The 22,985-nt window shown below is 44.8% G+C and overlaps 1 protein-coding gene and 2 long non-coding RNA genes across 4 annotated transcripts in view; 1 reads left to right on the top strand and 2 right to left on the bottom strand.

Annotated features, from left to right (window-relative positions):
• LOC110549587 (uncharacterized) overlaps positions 1-9,121 on the bottom strand; it is a 44,931-nt gene extending 35,810 nt beyond the window's left edge. Inside the window, exon 1 of the long non-coding RNA XR_002476470.2 lies at positions 8,905-9,121. This is a non-coding gene — a long non-coding RNA (uncharacterized LOC110549587). The remainder of the gene's footprint in view (positions 1-8,904) is intronic.
• On the bottom strand, positions 947-8,125 carry LOC132655904 (uncharacterized). Its single transcript, XR_009593853.1, has 2 exons — positions 7,739-8,125; positions 947-2,992 (listed from the first exon to the last, which is right to left on the bottom strand). It is a non-coding gene; the product is annotated as an uncharacterized LOC132655904 (long non-coding RNA).
• Positions 9,122-9,382: 261 nt separating the features above from the next.
• The window catches only part of Acvr1 (activin A receptor type 1), a 124,330-nt gene continuing 110,727 nt past the window's right edge, over positions 9,383-22,985 (top strand). For both annotated transcript variants that reach the window (XM_060390198.1, XM_021638751.2), the window contains exon 1: positions 9,383-9,647. The gene's annotated coding sequence lies outside the window, so the exon portion shown is untranslated. The remainder of the gene's footprint in view (positions 9,648-22,985) is intronic.

The raw sequence follows: 22,985 nt of genomic DNA, 5'->3' as shown, positions 1-22,985 counted from the left end.
AAAAAAAAGTCCAGCATCATTAATAATAATGAAATGAATTGAAACTGGATGTGTGTGGAGCTGGGGACTGCATCTCAGGCTTCATGTGTGGCATGAAGGGTGCCACACAACTCTGCTACAAACACCGCTCAGTTCAAAAGAGTTAACTTTAAAAGGTCCCAATTGACAAGGATATGCCAGGGCTAAGGACAGCAGTAAAAGCATGGTGGAAGACACCTGCAGTTCCAGCATTTGGCAGTCAGAGGGAGAAGGATCATTGTCAGTTTTAAGTCCAGCCTTTTCTATACAGTGACTAACAAGCCAGCCAGGGCTATAGAGTGAGACCCTGACTCAAAAGGGGGGAAAAAACCAAACAAGCAAAAACAAAACCAAAAAAATAATGTCTCGTGGGACAGACACATTAACGGAAAGGAATCAGATACTTAGCAAATTAGAAATATCTTCAGGATTTGTGCTCTTGGGATTCTATCCTAAAGAAATAATGAGATGTGCCCAAAAGTTTTGTATAGCCACAGATCTTAGTCATACTCTCAAAGAATACCTAATGACTTAGAAACACACCACAAATAGAGTCAAAAAGGTAAGAGAAACTACGTGACCTTATACATAATATATGAATATTAATTCACATATTACAGAAGACCCAGGTAGAATTATCCTGAATATTTACTTATATTGTACAGAGAAAAATAATCTTACCTTCTTTGAAATACTTTTCTCTGTGGCTGGAGGGATGGCTCAGTGATTTAGACCTCTGGCTCCTTTTCCAGGGAACCCAGGTTTGATCCCCAGCACCCACATGCTCCATTTCAACCAACTAAATGCCAGTTCTAGGGGACTCTGACACCCTCTTTTGGCCTCTGCAGGCACTGCAGGCATGAGAAATACAGACATACGCGAAGAGAAAACACCCATACATACAAAATAAAACAATTTTAAAAAGGAGTACTTTTTCCTGTATTTTATTTTTAAAGTTCATATTACATTATTGTCACTAACTTTGTCTATTCATATGACTAACAACTATTGTGAAAAAATTAAAAATATAAACCAAGAATAAAAGTATATAGGAAGAGACTGTTGCTTTATACAGGGTTTCATTTTGAGGCAAAGAAGGCAGTTTAAAGTTGATCTGCAGTTATGTTGTGCAAATCATTGAAAGAAACCTTTAAACTGTACACTTGAAATGGGTTATGTGTACTTTACAAAAAGATGGCTCCATGGTTAAGAGCATATATGGCTCTCCCAGAGGACTGGAGCTAGATTTCCAGCAGCCATGTCAGGAAGCTCACAATGCCTGTTTCTATTAACAAGTGGGAAGTGGGCCGTGGTGGCACTCGCCTATAATCTGAGCACTCAGGGAGGCAGAGCAGACAGATCCCTGTGCGTTTGAGCCCAGCCTGGTCTACAAAGTGAGTCCAGGACAGCCACGGCTACACAGAGAAACCCTGACTCAAAAAAAAAAAAAAAGAAAGAAAGAAAGGAGGGTTTGGGGTGGGGCATGGAAGTACATGCCTTTAATCCCAGCCCTTGGGAAGCTGTGAGTTTGAGGCCAATTTGGTCTACATAGTGAATTGTAGTCCAGCCAAGGCTACATAGTTAGTCCTTGTCATAACAAGTTCTTGTCATAAAAAGTCAGGGTTGGGGAGGGTATATAGTTCTGTTATTGAGTGCTAGCATGTCCAAGGCCCTGGGTTCCACCTGCAGTACATGAACCTGCGTGCGTATGTCCAAACATGAGAACCCCTCCGCACACACAAGGTACAAAGATTTCCTATACCAATGTAATCTCGAGATGAGCACTGTTAGCATCTTTGTGCATGACCCTCTAAACTGGTCTCTGCACAGCATACACCCTAGTCTAAGAAAACTAAAATTAAAACTAAAAAAAAAAAAAAAAAAAAAAAAAAAAGAATGGGTTACAGAATGCATACCACTCAAGACAGCATTTTTAATTACAACATGTATAATTTCATATAATCAGAAAGTAAAATTGAACTGAAGGGTGGTTAGGAGAAACAAATTCTAGTCCCAGCCTTGCCTCAAATAGCCATGAAACCTTGAAAAGCTGTGAGTGTTTTGGGGACTTAACCTTTTCCAAGGATAAAAGGCAGGGGATGTGACCAGAGTGAAATCTCTGGAAACTTCCAAGTGTTCTAACAGGGTCATACAGTAAAAATAATCTTGGGAGTAACAATTTTATTGTAACAGAAAAGACTGTTTATCAAAAGGTGACTAGTGAGCATCAAGATATATTGTGACATTAATTAAAAACAACAGGCACAGAAGAACGTATACTGTGTTACCAGCTGTGACAAAGCAAAAGAAAACACATGTAATTGTTCCTATTTCTAGAACATTTCTGAAATGATACATGGCAGCTGGCAATGAGAGGAAACTGGCTCTTTGTGCTCACTTCACTACAGTCTGTCATTTTGTCCTCGTCATCTTTATGTCATTCATTTGTTTGTATAGTTTGGTGTTGGGGTTGAACCCAGGGCTTTGGAAAGGCTAGACAAGCACCATGGTATGCCCCAGCCCCTTGAACCATCTTTTTAAACACTACCAACAAAACCACATTAAGACAAATATCTGGGTAAGGAAAGAATACTAATGTCTTGTGTAAAGAACTCACTTCCTCGAGCTAACCCCTTTGGTCACTTTCCTTCCCTTGGCTGGTGTGACCCACATGATTTGGACCAGGCCACCTTAGCCTCCTCCTGTGACCATTTCCACACACCTTCATTCCACGGGGTCCAAAAGGCTTTTTTTTGTGAGTTCCTGGAAATCTTGAGCTCTTCACTCTCAGAAAGGTCAAATGCAGGAATTCCAACAAAGGTCTGGGATTTCAGAACTGACAGATCTCCAAGCAGCAGCCCAGTCCTGCCTCCATGCCAGTGGAGAAGAAAGGAGGCTATGAAATCTGTAGTTCCCTGCAGAAGGTCACATGGCTAGTTCTCCACTATATGTAATTAACCTTAGCAGCTGCTCACTGGAGTTTCATTCAAAAAAAAAAAAAAAAAGTAGGTTAATAAAAAAGGAAGTGCCTGCATTTTAGATATGGGTAGAATTGGGGCCACATTAGGCCTTAGAAAATTAATTTGATTTCTTATCTGTGACAATGTCTTCACAGTGCAAAGGCTCAGAGAGAAATCCAGGAAGAGGAATATTCTCTAAAAATGAAAAGCCACCTTGATTCAAAGTTCTACCATGGTGAAATTTGAAATGCATTTGTTTAATTTGATGAAGAAATTGATTTGATCTTCCTAATGACATTTATCCAAGGGACTCAAGGGACTGGCTTTTGAAGCACACATCCAAACAATGAAGAGACATTAACCATAGTTAAGTAAGTTAAAAACTCCAGGAACTTTAGACTTAAGACCTCAGAAAAGCCTGAGGGAATCTAGCCTTTAAGGCTGCAAGGAACTTGGTCAGGAGGAGCCTGAATGCAGGGAAAGGGGGTGGTAGATCCTTGGGGGGAAAAATTCCTTCTCAAAGAAACACCCAAGCTGCATCCATTCTCAGCGCTGCACCTCCCACTTCACAAATCCATATGCATTCCTCACCAGTGAGACTCTGCTCCATGACTGTCAGTCCTTAGAAAATATGTGCATTTCTATTTTTATAATGTTTATTATTCCTGCTTATTAAAGTAATGCTATAGAATGATTGGAACACTGAGACCTGTGAAGAAAGCTTAGAGAAAACATTTCTGATGTGAGGAGGGGGTTGTCTCCACATTGTGAGAAGGGATCTCTGTAGCCCAGGCTTGCCTGCAACTCACTGGGTAGCTCAGACTGACCTCAAACTCGAAGCAATACTCTTGCCTTAGTGATAAAGGGGTCGGGGGTGGGGAGAGAGAGACAGAGATAGAGAAGGAGGGAGGGAAGGAAGGAGGGAGAGAGAAAAGGAGGAAGGGAGGGAGTTAGGAAGAGAGAACACTCATATGTGTGCATGTGTATGAAAGTCCCAGAGGTTGACAATGTCTTCCTCTGTTGCCCTCCACTGTAATTTATTATTATTATTGAGACAGATCCTTTCTTTGCACTCCTTGCTGTCCTGGAGTGCACTATGTCAACCAGACTGGCCAGAAATTCACAGAGAACCACTTGCCTCTGCCTCCCTAGTGCTGGGATTAAAGGTGTGTGCCATCATCTACAACACACATAACTTTTGAGCTGGAATCTCCTTGAGTCTGAAGTTTGCAAACTGGCTAGACTGGCTGGCCCGCCAATGAGTTCCAAGAATCTTCCCGTCTTTGCTGGGCCAGCACTGGGGTTACAGGCCAAGGCTGTAACCCCAAGCTGGGATCTGAGCTTGGGTCCTTATGCTTGCTTAGCAAACTATCCTTTGGGCCTTCCTCTTGCTCTTTTGTTCATTAGGTCTCCCAGTGAGATGTAGAGACAGTTACAGAGTTAAAACATTATCTCTGTTGTATATATCCAATTTAGAATTTATTGTTGGAATTGCCAAAGTTAGAAGATGGAAATCTTTTTGTAGTTTATGCTTATTATTTCCATAGCATAAATTCCTGAGGTAGGACTAAAGTGTCACAGGGTATAAATACTGCTAAACTGTTGATAAATATCACCTATTTATATCTTATAAATTGTTTTCCAGTATGCAATCTCAACAACTATGTACTTTATTAAAGCAAATTTACCAACAGAAACATGCTTAATTACTGAAAAAGCATATGAAATAATTGCATGGAATATTTTATTTATATTACCTTCAGTATTCATTCCTTCATTCATCTGATTTATCCATCTATCTACTATCAGTCTGTTCATCTTTTTGAGACAGGGTCTGTCTATGTAGTCCTGGCTGTTCTGGAACTCAGGCCAGCCTTGAACTCACAGAGATCCTATCTCTGTCTCCCAAGTGCTGGGATTCAAGATATGCATTTCATGTAATCAGAAAGTAAAATTGGACTGAAGGGTGGTTAGGAGAAACCTTTCTTTTTCTTCAGTTTCTCCATTTTTTTATAGGATAAACATTTCTAATTCTCACATATAATCATTTTAATTTTCATCAAATTTGACTTTAGAGGGTCCGTTTTGTTTCTTATACATTAAATTTTTAATCTTTTTGTATATATGTTATAAATAATTCCATCCCTTTCCCCATTATTTGAATATCCTTTGAACACTTTCGGGAAATGTTTTACATAGTCAAGTCAAATCAATTTCCATTTACTTTATGTTTTTTATTTAGAAAGTAATTTTCTTTCTAAAAATAAGAATTTATTCACTCCTGCTTTCAATTAATTTATGATTTAAAACTTAACTCTAATCTTGCATAGTACCTATAATCAATCTAACACACACACACACACACACACACACACTCACTTATACACACTCACATACACACAAAATTACTATTTATTCCTTGTATAAATACCTTTCAGAACTGATGTAAGCAGTTGGCCCCAAGTTGTAAGGTGGCATGTCAGTAGGAACTGTATCAATACTTGAATAATGATCACCTTCAGGGTGTCCTGAAGGTGGTACTCATACTTCATTGAATACAGTGGCTGGCAGGTAAACTGTCATATGAAATACATCGCTAATGAGTAACAGACATACCTGGAAATTTTAGTTAACACCCAATGTCCTTGACTATTTTCTCTGTTTCCCTTTGGGAAGGAAGATGCTAAGCCTCCCATTCTGAGTAGTCCTTTTAGCTTGAGTTTCTCTTCTAGCTCCTACTATTACAATCAAATCATTTCTATCTTTAGACATAGAATTGGTTTTGTGGCTTTTTTTTTTTGTCACAAGATTAATACTAAACTTTACATCTCAAGGCCTTTGAGTTCACCATTTTCCAAAAATAGTTATGATGAACTGGATCAGCTTTTCCTTATACTTGAATGATGTGCAGACACCTTTAGAAGGAAGAAAATGCCTATGGATTGCCCATGTTACTATTTTTTATTAAAATATCACCATCATCAGACAGTGGTCCAGAATATGCATGATATTAACTAATTTCTTTAGTTTGACTTTCTTTTCAAACACTGTAATTATACCAAGGGCACAAATCCTGGATTAAGAGAATTTAGGACTGGGGTAGAAGAGTAAATGTCCTCACTCATGTCTGACTACAGAAACTGGAGAGTCATTGTCCATCAAACCACACAGAATCCACTAAACTAGCTTCTTCTCCTAGGTACTGTGAATGCTCTCCTAGGCCCAGCTCACATTCTCCTAGGCCTCAGTGCTCAGCTAACATGGGAATAGTCACTACTCTAGATATCAGCTAATCTGCATATGTCTGTGACCACCATGTGCCTACAAAACCAAGCTAAACATGAACAAAATGATAAACTCAATGTTCTAAATCACTTTCTTTAATGAGATAGATGATAATATTTTGATGAGCAGAAATATCTATTCCCATCACAAACATGGTACCATTGCCTGAAAGGAGTAATTTTTGTTCCTGTCTTTCTTGTCTTCCTTCCTTTCTTTCTTTTTCTTTCTCTCTTTCTCTTTTTCTCTCTTTCTTTCTCTTGAACCCATTAGAGGCTGAGCTGCAGCACATTGCCAGGGTCTTTACCAACACTGCCAGCTCTGGAGCATCTCACCGATACTATTTTAGAGAATTTGTTTTGGGAAGTTGATAGGTCTAGCCAGACTGATATCTGCTTGATGCATTTAAATAAAACCTGTTCTTTTATCCCCTCATAAAACATAAACTCTGGAACCAACAGGAAATGGCTTCAAGATACAAAGGACTCAATTCAGATATCTAAATATTTTCAATTGAAAAAGAAAACCCTACAGTTTCTGGTGTGCATTATTTACAATCTTGGTAGAAAGGATGTGGTTATTGTTTGTAGGATTAAAAGCTCAACTCTAAAAGTGAAGCTGTCTATGAAAATATTACAAAATAAATTCTCCACATTTTACAGAAAAATAGCATACAGGACTCTTAGGTTGCTCAAGACCCTATTTCCTAATAGTTTTTGAAATCTGTTGACTTTTAAAAATGAACATGTTGATCTGGGCGTAAAGGAGGAGGATATGCAGAAAACAGAGAAGATGCCAATCCACAATGCAGCAGGCAGTTAATTAAGAGAAGTCAGGCTCCCTGCAACATATGACTGAGATTGGAGAAGCTTAGACTGACAGAAGACGTATTTCCTCCAAGTTACTTTAAGGGTGTGATTTTTTTATTTTCCTTTTCCACCAGAGTTAAATCAGTGAGTTGGCTCTTGGGGTAGAGGTAGTGATTCTCAACAGGGCAAGTGTGTACTCCTGAGGCATCTGGTTGTCACTGTTGTGAGAGGAGGGCTGTCCTACTGGAATCGAGTGAGTACAAGTCAAGGATGTTGCTAAATATATTTCAGCATGTAGAATGGCAAACCAATTCTCCAGCTCAAAGTACCGATGGTGCCAAGGTTGAGAAATCCTAGAATAAGGTGCCTCAGCCAGAGAGCTGTACCCTGGATACACAGGGCTTGTGTGAAAAACTGTGTCCTAGTCTGTCCTTTTATTTTACACATACACATGCACGCACAAAATACCGTACGAGGCCACACGTACTACCCAGAATCCTTCCACACAGCCTCTTGGAACACTGGAGTAGCCCCCGGGGAGTTGTTTGAAGGTCTTGCAGTGAGCTAGCCAAGTAACAACACATAGGACACTAGCAGTCCAAAGCAGGTCAAGCCCCTCAATCCACCTATCTACCTTTCAGCAAGCCTTTATTAAACATTCACACATACATCGCTGCTGGCCATGATGATTTATGACGAACGCAATCCAAGCTGGTGCCTGACCTCAGGGAGGAGGCTGTCAACATTCAGAGTCATAGAAGCACATAGCAGTTTGAAGAGGTAGCTGCACTCGGCTGCACAACCACCGTCTCCCGTTTTCCCCTCTTCGATTCAAAGTGTGTCCAAGGTCAAAACAGTGTGTGGCAAAGGCTGATACTTGAGCTAAGTGTCACCAAGGGCTCCGTGGTATTGTGTCAGTGAGGAGGGATGCAGATTGGTGCTCTTGCCTTGCACTGACCTGGAGTTTCCTCTCCTGATCTCCACCAAACATAACTACAAGAACCCTGGAATGAACAATCCAAACACAAAAGAATCAACCACCTTCTCTGTCTTTTTGCTTACACAACACCCGAAGGCTATTTTCTAGCTGTTCCTTGTATGTATGCCTGCGTTGCTAGCTCGATTGCAAACTCCTGCAAAGGCCGGATCTTCCATTTCCTTTGCAGCCTTCTACAGTGCTGCAGCCAGCGACCCAATAAATGCCCTCTGAATGAAGGGACCTGTAGGGATAAAAAAATACTTTATGGTTTTCCCATTCCTTGGTGTCATGATTTTACTCTGCTTTGTGACAAGACTGTACATTATAAGCTTCCAAAGGGCAGAGAAAATGGCTTGGTGCTTCCACAAACTAAGCGGGCACCATGCAAAATTTGATCCTTGCATGCCTTTTTTGATGCTCCCGGATAATATTAGCACACTGGGGGTGTTTTTGTGTTTCTAAGGACCGAGGTTGTCAGCCTCTCTGCGGCGGGGAATGTTCCTTTCTTCCTACTGTAAGCTCTCATGGCGCCTAGGACAGGGCGGGATTATTGCAGACCCCCGCCCCCCCCCACTTGCTTATTTTTATTACCAAGGAAGCCGACTGCAAAAAAAATGGCAAACGCTTGCATAACCCCAGACCCTGCGAGAAAATGAGCGGAGTGGAAGGGGATCAGCAGGCAGGGCGGCGATGGCCTGGGCCGAGGCGGAGCTTCGAACATCCACCCCTCTGCCTGACACGCAGGGCTGGAGACGAGTGCTGGAGCCCCCGCAGTCCCCGGCTAGGCTGCCAGCCGCCTGCCCGCCCGCCCGCCCCGCGCCCCGGGAGCTGTCCAGACGGCCCCGCCCGCGCCTACCTGGCCGCTCCCCGCGCCGCGCCGTGCGCCTCCCCCGCGTCCCGCCAGCCCGGTTCGCAGCAGCCCGCAGCAGGGGCGGCCCGAGGGGTCGGGGGTCGGGGGCGGCGGGCGGGCATAGCTAGGAGGGCCGGCTCCCCGGGGCCGGGCGCCTGCAGGGGGCGCGAGGGGCGCCCCGCCCCGCCGCCGGCCCTCTCCCTCCCGGCTCCCTGGATCCGCGCCGGGAGGAAATGATGTGTTGCTGCCTGGTTAATCACAGCTCCAGACACTCATTGGCCGAGCTCTCCGCAGCCACTTCCTCCTCCTCCTCCTCCCGCTCCTCCCGCTCCAGCTCCCGGTCGCCGCCGCCGCCGCCGCCCCCAAGCGCTGGGGGAACTTTGCTGCCGCCGGCTCCCCGCCGCCCCCGGCCGAGTCCCGCACCGCCGCAAGTTTCCTCCGCCCTCGTCCCCGCCCTCCGCCTCCCGCCCCGCGCCAGCCGTCTCCGCGGCTCCAGCCCGGTGCCTGCCGCCAGCCTGCGCCCCGGCCCGGTGGCCGCCAGCCTCCCGCCCCGCGCCGCGCCGCGCCGCGCCGCGCTCTGCCGCCGCCCGGGCCACCCGCCTGTCCGCCCGCGGCCCGCGGAGTTCCGGGCTCCACGCCGGCTGCGGCGCCCCGCCCCGCCCCGCGCCTCCCGCGCCGCCCTGCAGCGCCCGACCGCCTCGCGCTCTCCGCCTCCCCGGGTTCAGCACCGGGCCGCCGCTGGACCAGAGGTGAGGGCGAGTCGCCGGCGGCGCCGCCGGAGCCGGGGGGAACCGGGGGAGGAGGGAGCCTAGCCGGAGGCGAGGCCGGGATCGGAGGTGGAGGGTGGGCGTCTCGGTGCCTCCCCCTCGCTTTCATTCTTTCTCCGGCGAGCTGCGTGCCCTCTCGACTGGGGGAAGCCGCGGTGGAACGAAACTGTCTCGCTTAGGGCCTCGGCTGCCGGTGGGATCCGGGGAAGGCAGAGGCTTGGAGTAGGGGTTTCGGGTGTTCGCGGTGTGAACTCCTGCAGGCTGTGCGCCTCGGACTTACACATCGATCTGGCCTCACGGCCCCGGGCTCACCTTCCAAGCTGAGCTTGGCAGACCGAAGAGATTGGCGAGTCACCCCCACCCTCAAAATACCCTTCTCTTCCAAGAGGAATTTTCTGCTGGAGAGACAGCCAATAAACTCTGTTCAACTCCCTCCCTCCCTCCCTCTGTCCTTCCTAGCTGCAGTTTCAAAAAGCTTCAAAGCCAGGAATGTGGGATTCATCTTCCGATCCCCAGAAGGCAGATGTGGTTACAGATGTTGCGCGGTACTTTGCCAAGTTTAAAACCCTTCTCTCAACACTAACCAAAACAGCGAGGCTAGAACCTTGGGCGCGCTGGGGAGAATTGTGGGCCTTGGGGGCCGCTGCGTGCGTGGACTTCCGTCTGGTTCCGACACTGGTTTGGCTCTGTCCAGTTTGTGCCAGATAGCGTCTCCCACCCTTCCCTACCTCGCTCTTCCACTGGAGCTCTGAACGCCCCTTGCATGTCAGGGGAGCTGTGGAGGAAGCTACTTGGGAAAGAAAACATCCATTTTGTAGAGAAAGAAAAGTCTTGGTTAAAAAGTTGTCATTAATTTCGTGTTTTGGAGATAAGCGGACGGTAATGCAGTGGATTTGTTCCCTTTATTGGCTTTTCTTCTTTGCGGCTTGTGTGATTGGTGTGAGATGATGGGAAACGTCTCTGGTCCCATACATGATCAATGTAATTGCAAAAATATATATGTGTGTGTGTGTACATATATATGTATATATATATACATATATGTATGTATTTATGTTTGTATAGATCTATAATTTTTGAAAAATAAATCCCCAAATTGAGACATAATCCAGTGATTTTTAAAGAAACCTGTTCCTGAGAGGCAGACTGCTCTGACAGCCCAAGGGAAGGCGGTGGCAAAAAATAGACACCACCTCCCTTTTCCCCAAAAAATTCTTCCTGGAAAGGTGGTGTTAAGAAACTTCAGAGATGGGCTCATCCAAGTGGCGGGCCTTAAATGGAAACACTATAGTATGTCCTGGCACTAGTCTGTGGAGGTGGGTTGCTGGCCGGGGGCCCAGGCTTGGGCAGGCGGCAGACACTAGACCTGTGCTGACCTCAGACACTGCCTTGCCATGCAGCTCTACAGTTGGCACAGTGCTTAAGTATGAAACCCAGGCCTCACCCATGCCGCTCATGGAGACAGTGCGGTCACAAGGTTATTTTAAGTCTGGATAGGATCTGGAGTACCGTTCTAAGATCGAATCCCTTGTTTTGTGACTTGGTTTCTTTCTTTCTTTCTTTCTTTTTTTCTGTCCTGGTGGTGGATGGACAGAAGTGTTCTGAAGCTGAGTCGGGTCTTGGGTCGCTGTCATTTTCTAATGGGTCACAGCATCTCTGCTGCCATTGTACACATGAGTCCTCAAAGGTGATGGGTGATGGTGAGCTAGACTGCAAAGAGCAAGGGCCAGCATGAACATGTGCTGGACTCATGTTCTCTCCCCAGCTGTATGGCTGAGCTTTGCTTCAGAGAGTTGTTGCAGATCAAACTTGATTGAGATAATAGTCTTACAACTTTTGCACGTTGGACTAGAGTGATCACTTGAATCTGAATAAATTTCTTGTAATTGCTAAGTAATTACAGAGAATATTAAGGATGCAGAGTTAAAATGCCATATTCAGGAATGTAATGTGTTCAAGGAGTGAGGAACTTAATTTGATTAATAGCATTGTAATGAGTGCCCTCCCCTCCAAACTGGTAATTTACCAAGTTTTCTTCCTGTACTCATGCAGCAGTGACAGGGACTGAGTTGGTGGACGGAGGGGTATCTTACCCAAGATTCTTGTCTTCCTGAGGTTGGACCATGCTGATCACCATAGGCTTCTGGCTTTTTCTGAAGGTTGGATGGAGGAGTGTGTAGAGCAGAAGGAGAGACAGGGAAGAATGGATTTGAAAAATGATCTTGCTCTCCAAGGTCACAAGTTAACGGAAGAATCAATGCTGGGATCTGATGGCTCCTCTGTGGCTTGCCTTGGCTGTTTGGTTCCTTCTATCATGATTTATTTTTGTCTGGTCAAATCTCACGTCCAGCCCAATAGGAATTCTGGAGAAGTATGGCACCAATTGGGGCCAGAGCCTTTGCTATGTTCATGTAGAGTTAATGACAGGGTGATTGGATGGGCTGAGTATGAGTCAAGCCATGTGCCCAGGTCTGTACAAACACTTCTTTAACACTTGCTCTTGTCCAGTAGGGAGCTGAGGCTTGGCAGGTCTAGGCTGTGGAGTTGGTATCTGACTTAGGGTTCAGTGGTCCAGAACAGAACCACCCAGGCCATTGTTGCCAGTGACTGCCAAGCTTGTTTGCCCTCGCTAAGTCTCACTTATCTTTAATTATCTAATACCGTGCTTTTGTTTTAGATTTACTTATTTTTATTTTGTGTTCATGGGTCTTTTGCCTGACTGTGTATCTGTGTGCTACATGCAGTGCCTGTGCAGGCCAGAAGAGGGTGTTGTGTCCCCTGTAACTGGAGTTACAGACCCTTGTTAGCTCCTGTGTAGATGCTGGGAATAGAACCCCGGTCCTCTGGAAGAGCAGCCAGTGCTCTTAACTGCTGAGCCATTTTTTTCCCCCAGCACCCTTGAATACTTTTCTTTAAAGCAGCAAATGTTTTTTTTTTAATTAAAAAATAACAATAACTTAAAGAAAACATTTAAGAAAAGAAGCAGCATATTGCTGCTGTATGGAGAAGCCAGCTCATTGGTTAGGAAACAAGGCACTCATGAAGACAGACTCCTCCTTATACCAAATCCGTAAGTGCAGGATAGTGATTATCTGATATGTGTATACTGTAGACATCTGGGGTAAGGATGGAGAAGGTCACACTATTAGTGACATCCAGGCTTTTTGATGGGTGCTGATTTTAGTTTAGCTACATACATGACACATATTTTTATGATAAAGACAATTAAACATAATAATTAGCATAATGATTACTTGGGGGGGTGGATATTTCACTGCATTTTGTCAACTGTAGCTAATAACCTGCTTCCTTGCATGAAGGAGACATGATTGGCTGGTTGACAAAACCCACAGGTAATCAGTTTGAAGCTGATTGTTACACTGAGTAAGGCTGAGATAGTACCCTTCTCTGTTTTCTGCTCCTTATGCCCTCATACCCACTCTCACGAGTGTACGAGCGGCTTGGGCTTTGCCAGGGTTTCTCCTAAAAGACATGGGCTGTGCTGCAGCTGGCACCGTTCAGTATCACTTTGTTTTGGGTATCCTGTCCCTGCGATGGGGCACAGAATGCAGTCATGAAGCCTTAGGTGCTTTCGCACCTAAGGCGAAGTGGTGAAGTGACCATTTAACCCAGTGGTGAAGTGACCATTCAGGGCTGGGGGTGCTGTTCGAGTTAGAGCAGTCCCTGGCTAAAGTATTAACAACATTAGGCCAGGAGGCTGGGAAAGGAAACCGTTCGGGATTTTAATTGGAATCCACAGTCTTCTGTGTTATTTTCCCAAGCAAGTTTTGGGCACTGTGGCTTTATTCCTGGAAATGAGGATTTGGAATTAGGTTTCCTGGTACAAAGCACCTCCTTTGATCTTTCGGAATGAAAACTTTGGGCCATTTCTCCCCCAACCCCTTGCCCTGTGGCCAGTTCTAGCTCAGGAGATCCAAAGGGAAGATTGCAAAGTAGGATTTGTCTGTTGCAGAGAACAGTCTAATGAAAGATTCTTTTGTGAAGAGCTTCACAGAGGTGGTGTGGCGGGTGTATCCTGGCTTTTAGTTGAGGTGGAAGGTGGTTTTGGCTCTCCAAATGAACTACTAAGAGACCCACGGGAGGGGGGGTTTGTGGATGTAGTGTAGTGGTTCAAGTCCCAGTGTCAGCACTACTAGAAGGTGGGGGTGGGGAGAAGAAAACTCAGCTTCCTTGATAAAAACAAGCAACACTCCCACCCCCAACCCCCATTCAGAGCACTCTCCCAGGCAGGGCTGGGAATCTCAGCTTGTTTGTGAGTACCTTCCCCGATCCTGAGAGCTTTGTTTGCCAAAGTTTCCAGGGCTTCATTGTTTAACTTTGGGGTTTTCGGTCTCTGACCAGCATTCCACTTTTGCCCATTAGGGTTGCTTCACTGTTTACTCTGGCTGTTTGGCCTTTATTTCAGAGACTGGGAAAAAGTCATTTCAGATTTCTCTCTTTCTAAGTTCTGTAGAGACACATGGAGTAGCTGAAGACTATCTGGGGAGATAGGGTGAGTTAGGCAACCATAACACAGGTGTCCTGATGGATCTCAGAGGCTAGCACAGCACTTGACCCTCCCCTCAAGGCCTGACCTTGACTGATATAGCCCTTTCTTACCTTCTCTCTTTCTTTGGTGAAAGTCAGACCCTTCAGGGGCCAGAGGAATCTCATTGCAAGGGAGAATGCATCTTGCTTTTCTCAGCCCTGCCATCTTGTAGCATTGTATCATCCCCATTCCTCCTCCTGAGCCTCAGTTCATCTCTTCAAGATACAGGGCTGAGAGTTATTCATTTTTTCTTTCGTGTGATTCATTCCCCTTCATTGACTTCAAACCTTTTCAGTTGTCTCAATGGTTGCCCTGAGGGCAAGGAGCATGACTCACTCATCTGTGTATCTCGTATGTAGCTAAGCCAATGATAGACCCTACAACCAATCCTTTTCGAAAGACAAAATTTAAAGGAGACTTATTTTAACTTCAGTTACTAATCTGTGTGTGGGTGTCTGTGTGCGGTTGTGTGCACATGGGTTGCAGTTGCCTGCGAAGGCCAGAAGAGGGCATCAGATCCTCTGGCGCTGGAGTTACAGGTAGTTGTAGCTGTCTTATGTGGATACTGGGAACCAAACTTGGGTCCTGTGTAAAGAGTACTATATGCTCTTAACTGCTAAGCCTTCCATCCACCAATAGCAAATGTTTGTTTTTTGTTTTTTTGTTTTTTGTTTTTTGTTTTAATTGTGAGAGGATGAATGGATGACTGTGGGTTATGGGTGTAAAGGGACCCTGTGACTTAAGGAAAGGAGACAGTCCAGAGAAGATAACAAACTTGATAACAGGTTGTTAAGCACAGATGGGAAACATGTGAAAGATACTCTAGGTAAGGAAACTGTATTTGCTCCCCCCATTTTTTTCTCTGTGCTGGTAACTGAACTTATGTCTTCACTCCTGCTAATGTGCTCTACCACTGGTTGAATTTCCCCTTTTTACCCTTGGCTGTATCTTGTACTAATTAAACGCAGCAAATAGGTACTGCCTTCTTCTCTGCATACATTTTATTTCTCTTTGTGAGTAGGTAAGGGAGATAAGTCTATTCTGGGGAAGAACATTTTAACCCATTTTTTGTTTCCATCACAGCAATGAATCCTGTGCTAATGTGAGACTCAAACACTGGGTGAATTGAGCTGTTTATTCTGATTTTTTTCTTGTGGGAAGTACGCCTTCCTAAAGAATTGACAGGGAAAACAGAGTGGTAGGCTATGCTTATGTCAGAGGTGAAGGAATATGGACAACCTCTTTGGAAAATGGATAGAATCCAAAATAAACTCCCTTCATACCAGGTTTTAAGGGCTGGATTTGAAAGGACATAACCACTGGGCAGTTTGGTGACCTACGAAACCCAGTATTGGCTGCTCATGGCTGTGTTGTGGCATAGCTGCCATCAAGAAACAATATGGCCCTAGGTTTTGCTTCTGCATTAGCCGATGGTAGAATTATTGATTGAGCCCCAACACATGTAACTTTGAGTTTTGTAAGAAATGGGCCGATGGCATGAAGGAAGGTGTGGCCTGATGCTAGGCAGGCTTGGATGGTACAGGTGATGCTGTTTGGAGCATGCCATCTGCGGATAATATCTGATGAAAAGAACCCGAGGGAGAGCTTTCTGGAATAGAGGGATGCTTGAGATGATGTTGCAACAGGGTTCTCTGAATCTTGTTCGTCTGAGGCTCTTCCTCTTAGTGGCTACTGTCCCAGGGTAATGTTGCTTGTAAGTGGATGTCACCGAGAATGATGCCAGAGCACTTGGACTGGTGTGTCTTTTCTGGATTTTAGGGACTTAGACGTGACAGTCATACCTAGGAATGGTGAGCAGGGAGAAAAAGGACACACATTATTCAGAGTGACTCTTGCCTTGCTTTTCAAAGAGGAAATGGTGAGGAACAAGCGGACCAAATGCTATCTTTCTTGCGGCTTTTGAACATGAAGAATCTGAGCCATCGTGGGCAGTGGTATTTGGATGAAGAACCTCCCGAGTGTGGTTCAGAGGGAGACGGAGCAGCTCGTGCTGAAGACGGAATGTTAGATAAACATACATGTTTGGTGTCTGTGTTTTCAAAAGGCTCTTGACTCACAGAGACACTTTCCATTATGGTCTGGTACACACACACTTACACACATGCACATTTCAAATGCAGCGGAATTACAGGTTTCAGTAGACTGTGTTGTAATGCTTTCTAATTTCTATTCAGTTTTTATTAAAAAATTCTGATCTCTATCTACTAAATTGATTTCAAAACTTGCTAATGGGTCCTAATCAGCAGTTAGAAAAAAAAAGTGTTCTGTTCCAGGTATTGTGAAAATTAGCCTTAATTTGTTTATTGAATAGTTGCTAATCTGAATGAGTATTTTGTCAGTTTTTTTTTTTTTTGTTTTTTTTTGGGCATAGATTTTAGTCATTCTTCACAAAGCCTTCACCTCTATCCTTCTCCCCCATCAATTTCTTTCCTTAATGCAAGAGTCTTTGCTTGTTTCTCAGATCAGATTAAGAGGACTAATGTGGACCTTGTGGCGCTCCGTCCGAATCAAAGGTGGGGCTGATTAATTTGAACTGTGCAGGAGGTTTGCTCTCATGTGAAAAAACAAAGCAGAGCACCTAGCTGCTCCTACCAGAAAGATGGGAATGAAGCTTGGACCCTGACTCCATGTGTTATTTGAAAATGAAAACAAAGCAAAACAAAACAAAACCAAACCAAAAACCCGAGAGGTTGCGAGGGATTGCTGTTGGCAGAAGCAGTTCACCTGCTGTCATTATCCTTCAGGATCAAAGGTTCCTTCATTCTTGCTCCTTTGTATTTTGCCTCTTGGCCCTTCATTTACTGAGGGTTCATCAAGTCTTCCCTGTACTTGGGCTGAGCTTGCAACTCAGGAACACTGATTAGATGTGCTGGTAACCGTGAGGGGAATTACACGTCTAGGTAAGGGGCGGAGTGCTAAGTGTCTTGGTCATAAGGTCTAGAGAGATAAGATCAACCAGTCAGTACCTTAGAGGAGGTGGCTGTTTGGCTAGCCTTGGAAAGAGGTGCCATTTTGATGTTATCATGATGGCAGATATTGGTATGCATGTCCTTGCGAAATAGGCCGTGTAGTGAATGGTGCTAGGAAATTAGAAGTAGTAGGATTTGTGTAGAAGCCGGGTTGTATGCAGTGTTAACTGGACACATTTTCAACCGTTGGATCAGATTTTCCATCTTGAGATGCCGTATCTTAGGAGAATGTGCAAGACCTGGGAAAACAGGAAGGGACACTAATGTACCAAAGTACGCTCTGTGGCGTATGCAAAGCGAGAACCAAGGAAGAAGAAATGTGGTTCCTTGTTATGGTTTCCTGGGGTGCCCTGGTTGAAGCTAAGGTAACGCATAGAGAGCAGGCCTCCGGCTGTGGATGTGGTAGAGTTGACAGGGTTGTTTTTGTAGAATGTACAAAACCCTGGGTATGATCCCAGGTATGTTGGTTCACACTTGTAATTCGTTAAAATATCCCAACTTCCATGCGTCCTTGTGACTGACAATACAGGCAGCGTCTTGACCCTGTTTCCAGAGGAAGCTGTGAGAGCCGTTTGTGACTGTCTGAGGGGACATGGGTGCTGAGGTCACCTCGGTCTCAGCTCACCATGTTTTCTCCTAGACCCTGACATCTGCTGACGGCTGCTCCTTATGCCTTAATTTTTTGCTGGTTTTTAAGACCCCTGTAACCTGCCTTGTTCCTCTTACACACTAGTTGCATTGGTCCTGTAGCTATGGGAGTCCGAGACTCACATTTTTGGCTTGTAGGTGATTTGTTTAGTAGCGAGGGTTTGTTTCCCCGAAGCCAGGAGGAAACAATAATCCTCGATGGGACAGGTCTTTTGGTTTTGGGCTGGAGACAGAGTTTATTGAATAACTCACTAGTGATGAGAAGGAGGATGGGGTATGAGTAAATGCACTTGGTGTGTGGAACCTGGATGCTGGGGCAATGGTGGTGATCTTTGAAGAAAACGTGAAGTTGGTAAGAGGAGCGCTGCTGAAGGGCTGGTGGAGCAAGGAAGCCGTAGGAGGTTTTACTTCAGTCCTGTGTGAAGCTGGGAGGACAGCACGAGAATCCTGCGGATGAGGGTCTGGGGGCTTTGGCTTTTGTTTTGATTGGATCTGCACCCCTGCTTGGTGAGAGGATGAACGCGGTGGGGGCGGTCCTTTTTGGAAATGGGGAGAAGTGACCTGAGTGTCTGTGACATGAACCTAGGGCAAACAGTTCAGAGTTTCTTATTGACTTCTGGGGTCAAGCGTCAGGCTTCTCAGATGAATGAAATGTTTATTTTGACAAAGGAGTCAACTCAGCTGTCCCCACCTTCCCAACATGGGAACTGATCAGCATCTTTCCATAGAACCACAGGCAGGTGGGCACTCTGATGGATGATACCCGTAAGCACACGCGCGCTCTCGTTAGGCGAAACCGATTTTGTGACTTCCAAGTTTTAATTTTAAAACATTCGTTTACCTTCATACCACAGGCCAGAGGAGAAGAGTCCCAAGGTGGGAAGAAGTGCCAGAGGCTACTTAATGGTGCTTTGCTGAGGCTGTATTCTGGCTTGGCTAGGAATGGAATGCCCTTTGACAAATTCAGAATAATCCATATCCTCTCCTCCACTCCATTTGCTTCAGCTGCCATCTAGGTTACTGTTTCTTAGTTAACTGGGTCAACAAATACACACACACACACACACACACACACACACACACACACACCCGCTTCTCCCACCTGGTTGTATTTTGATCCCCAAAGGTCTCACTAGTCAGGACATTCTATCAGCTGGTGGGCCTCCTCTTGCCCTCTTGCTCAGATTGGGAGGCCGCCATGAAAATCTTCCAGACATGTGCTCCATTTGTTCTCACGGACATTTGACTCCTTTTGGGGAACCTACAACTTTGACATTAAAACATTCAAGTTAACCTCTTTTATTTTTAATTTAAATATATTTGTATTATGTCTCACATGTACACATTAACAGGCGTTCCTTTACACATGTTCCCTTGGTTTGGTTCATGCTCGTGTTTTGGTAGTTGATGTTTAGAAAGGAATGCATGTACATGATACACGCTTGAAGGGAGAGAGTACACAGTGAAAAATAACTTTTGTACTTTTCCCCCTGCTATAGGAAGGGCATCAGCAGTCAGAGGAGCTGTTGCAGGGGAGTGTAGCTCAGTGCAGGAGTGCTTTCCTAGCACAGGAAAGACCCCAGCTTCAATCCCCAGCCTCAGAAAGAAGAAAAAAAAAAAAATCCAAGTTGTTTATTCTCTCAGTGATAGCATTTAATTACATTTATAGTCATATACTGATGGTGGCTTATTTGTTGGTGACAGAGTCTTGTCATGGTTTCCAGGCTGGCCTGGAGTTCTTGGGCTGGAGCAGTCGTGTGGCCTTAGCCTGCCAGGTAGTGGGAACTCCAGGTGTACATTGTCCTGACTTCGAATATGTTTTTGTTTCTATGTGTGTTTTTCCTTGAAGACACATCAGTGTTATACCTTTCACTTAACGAGTTAACGAGTCTTGGAAATTTTCCTTTGTTAGTATGGACAAAGTAAAAGCAGCCTCTATTTATTTATGTATTTATTTACTTATTTATTTATTTACCTTTTGAGTCACAGCACACTGCGCTGCATCTCTGGCAGAGCCTCTTGCTTCGGAAGGCCTTGCATTGTGTACTATGATTTATGTGATCATCCTTTCAGATTTTGCTTTAGACAACACTGTGCATTGCAGTATGGCAGTGACTTGAGTTTTTATATGCAGAACGGCAGTGTGTCCATCGTTGTAATTATTCTGTTTTAGCGTTACTGTTACTCTTTCCTTCTGTGTAGTTTATAAGTCACTCCTTGCCGTCGGCATGTACACACCAGGGAGAGCTGTGGAGGTTTACGTAGGTTTCAGTACTCTCCATTGAAAGCATCCTTTGGGGATCTTGGAAGGTCCTCTCTTGAGGGTGGGGAGCACCACTGTACTCTGAAATCTGTGTCTGGGTAGCTTGACTTACTAATTCCCTTCCTGTACATCTGGGAATAAATAACAAAGATTGCTATTTGCTTTGTAAATTTCATATAGTTGCAGCCCGGATCAGGCCTCCCTGTTGTGTTTGTGAAGCACAACGCATGGCAAGAATGAAGGGTTCATAGACCCAGCCCTGTCTGCTTTTGCTGAAAGCCAGTTATGTGGTCAAAGAAAGTGATTTTCTTTTCAGTGTTTTCCTGTCTGTCAAGAAGGGCAGAGACTTGGTTCTTCCTAATGTTAAATAATTCTCTAGTCTCTCTTTTTTGGTCTTTCCAGTAAGTGCAGTCTGGTGATTTTTTTTTTTTTTCCCCATGTAGGTTGGAGTCTGTGGATAACTGGGCTTTGGAAGCCTTGCAAACCACAGCTTTACTTTGATTGTCTCAAAGCACCGTGTCTGCCTATGCTTTATGTTAAAAGCAGAGCTTATATGGCTGATTAAAAAAAATATTGTGAGATAACTAAGCATTTAGTGACCAAGAAACTCATATAGTCAGCTTTTTATTATTGATCACAAATAGAGACAATGGATTTGTATACTTAGGAAAGAAGTTTTATTTTTAATAGCTTAAAAAAAAAAGGCAATAGGCTGGTGATAGACAGTCCGTAAGAAACAGTGAAATTTTTATTGATGATTATGAGGCACACCAGAGGAGACTGCTTTTGCTTATTTTGTAAGATGAAAAAAGTAAAATAAGTTTTACTTTTGAAATAGTGGGTCAGATTTCTCTTCCCCCTGGTAATGCTGGGAATTGAACCCGAGGCGTGTGTAAGCCAGAAAGAACTTTATGGCTGAAGCACATCTCTAGGACTTAACCAATCACTGTTTTTAATAATACCATTGTAATTCTTTGTACTTACCAAACTAGATATATCTAAATTTTTAAATACAGCATAATATAAAATTCATGTTTGTCCTCTGTCCTTCATTTGCTCTATAGAATTTATTAACCCCCCCCCCCCCCCCCCACACACACAAACACACACCCTGGCCAAGCACTTGACTTTTTCATTTGTTCCACATAGAATTTCTGGACATCATACATCTTTTGGAAGACAGAGTCTCTATGTAGTCAGCTGTCCTGAATCTTGCAGTGATCCTCCTGCCTCTGCCTCCAGTGCTGGTTTTATAGGTGTTTGCCGTCATGGCTAAGCTCCACATGATAGTTTTGAATTTTCCCGAGTACTGTTTAGATTTATGGTTACGGAGCTGTGACATAAGGGGGAAAGGAGCTAGTAGGGGATAAATACACTGCAAAGGTAGCACTCACCCTCTCAGTGCTGTGGGTCATGATGACTGTGAAGAGAGTCCATACACACAGACAAGGGGAGTGAATGTTAGGACACAGTGCTACCTCCATAATGCAGTGTTAAAGATGGCCACCTCCGTATAGTGATGGATCACAGTACTGTGGCCTTTGCTCATGCCATCTCTGTAGGGTGAAAGGTTTTATGCCTGCTTTAGGGTTCAGTTCCGATCGATCTAGGAGTCACACTTTTGAGAGGCTGGATTTAATTTCACATGTTGCAAGTTTACTAGACCTGGTGCAAGTGTCTTAATTATAATTATTGACACTGCAAAGGCTGCTTTAAGTGGGGTCTCTCACCGATGATTTTGGCAAGCCACGGCTGCGATGAGCCGGCTTCGGAACGTTTCACAGAGGTCTGGTTTAAGCTTCACGTTGTGGTAAGGCATTGCAGTGCAGTGGATGTAGAGAGCCTTGGAGCGGTCCTTGGCCTTGGAGGGCCTGTTGATTTTTAGTCTTTAAATGTTAATCTGATAACTAACTAGGTTCCCTTTTCAAGAAGCCCAAGAATTTCATCTTATTTTTTTTTTTTGTACAGTGGGGGGAAAAAGCGATGGACTGATGCCCCTCTGTTTTGATTTGACCTTTCAGAGGCGACAGAATTCTCCTGCTGACAGTCCTGATCATGGATCTCTAGATCAGCAGGCTTTTCTAGCGTGCTCTCCCCTTCCCTTCTTTTTTTTTTTTTTTCCCTGTTTGTTTTTTATTGCTGTTTGAGACAGTGTCTCCCATAGCCCAGGCTGGCCTCCAAGTCTTTGTAGTCTAGGGTCTTAAACTTCCAATCCTCTCATCCCACCCAACCCCCTCCAGCCCAGTTTGGCTTTGAACTCATCCTCCGGTTTCAGCCTCCAATGCTGAGATTATAGGCATGAACCACCGTAGCATCTGCCCTCTGTTTTTCTGTCTTTCTTTTCTGTCTTTCACCCACTCTGTCTCTTTCCCTTCTCTGTTCCCGTCTGCCTTTCTGTTCTCTGCTCTTTGTGCTGGAGGTAGAACCCAGAGCCTTATCAACTGTTAGTAGATGCCCTGCTGTCGAGCAATACCTCAGTCCCTGCACTGTTTTCTTGGGGGATGCTCTTCTTTCTTATTTTACTTATTTAATGTATTGGAGGGTGTTGGATCCCTCCAGGAACTGGAGTTAGAGATAGTTGTGAGCTGCCATGTGGGTGCTGGGAGAGCAACTGGTGTTCTTAATCACTGAGCCATCTCTCCATCCCCCACCCCCCAGGGGGGTAATGCTCTTTCTTTGTATTACTCCTTCCATGAGTAGCTGCCCAGCCAGCCACGGAACATGGCGACACAAAGGTTGTTGGGAAGCTCAGCCTGGTAGAGGCAGACAAACAAGTGGCCAAGGCACATCAGAGAACCCCTGGTGTCCAGCTGTAAAGGAGGAGCCATCATGCTGTGGTGCACACTTCTGCTTAAGAGAGCTTCAGGGCT

This window comes from Meriones unguiculatus, chromosome 8 (genome assembly GCF_030254825.1).
Source record: "Meriones unguiculatus strain TT.TT164.6M chromosome 8, Bangor_MerUng_6.1, whole genome shotgun sequence".
Lineage (NCBI taxonomy): Eukaryota > Metazoa > Chordata > Mammalia > Rodentia > Muridae > Meriones > Meriones unguiculatus.
This window is presented reverse-complemented; position numbering and strand designations above follow the sequence as displayed.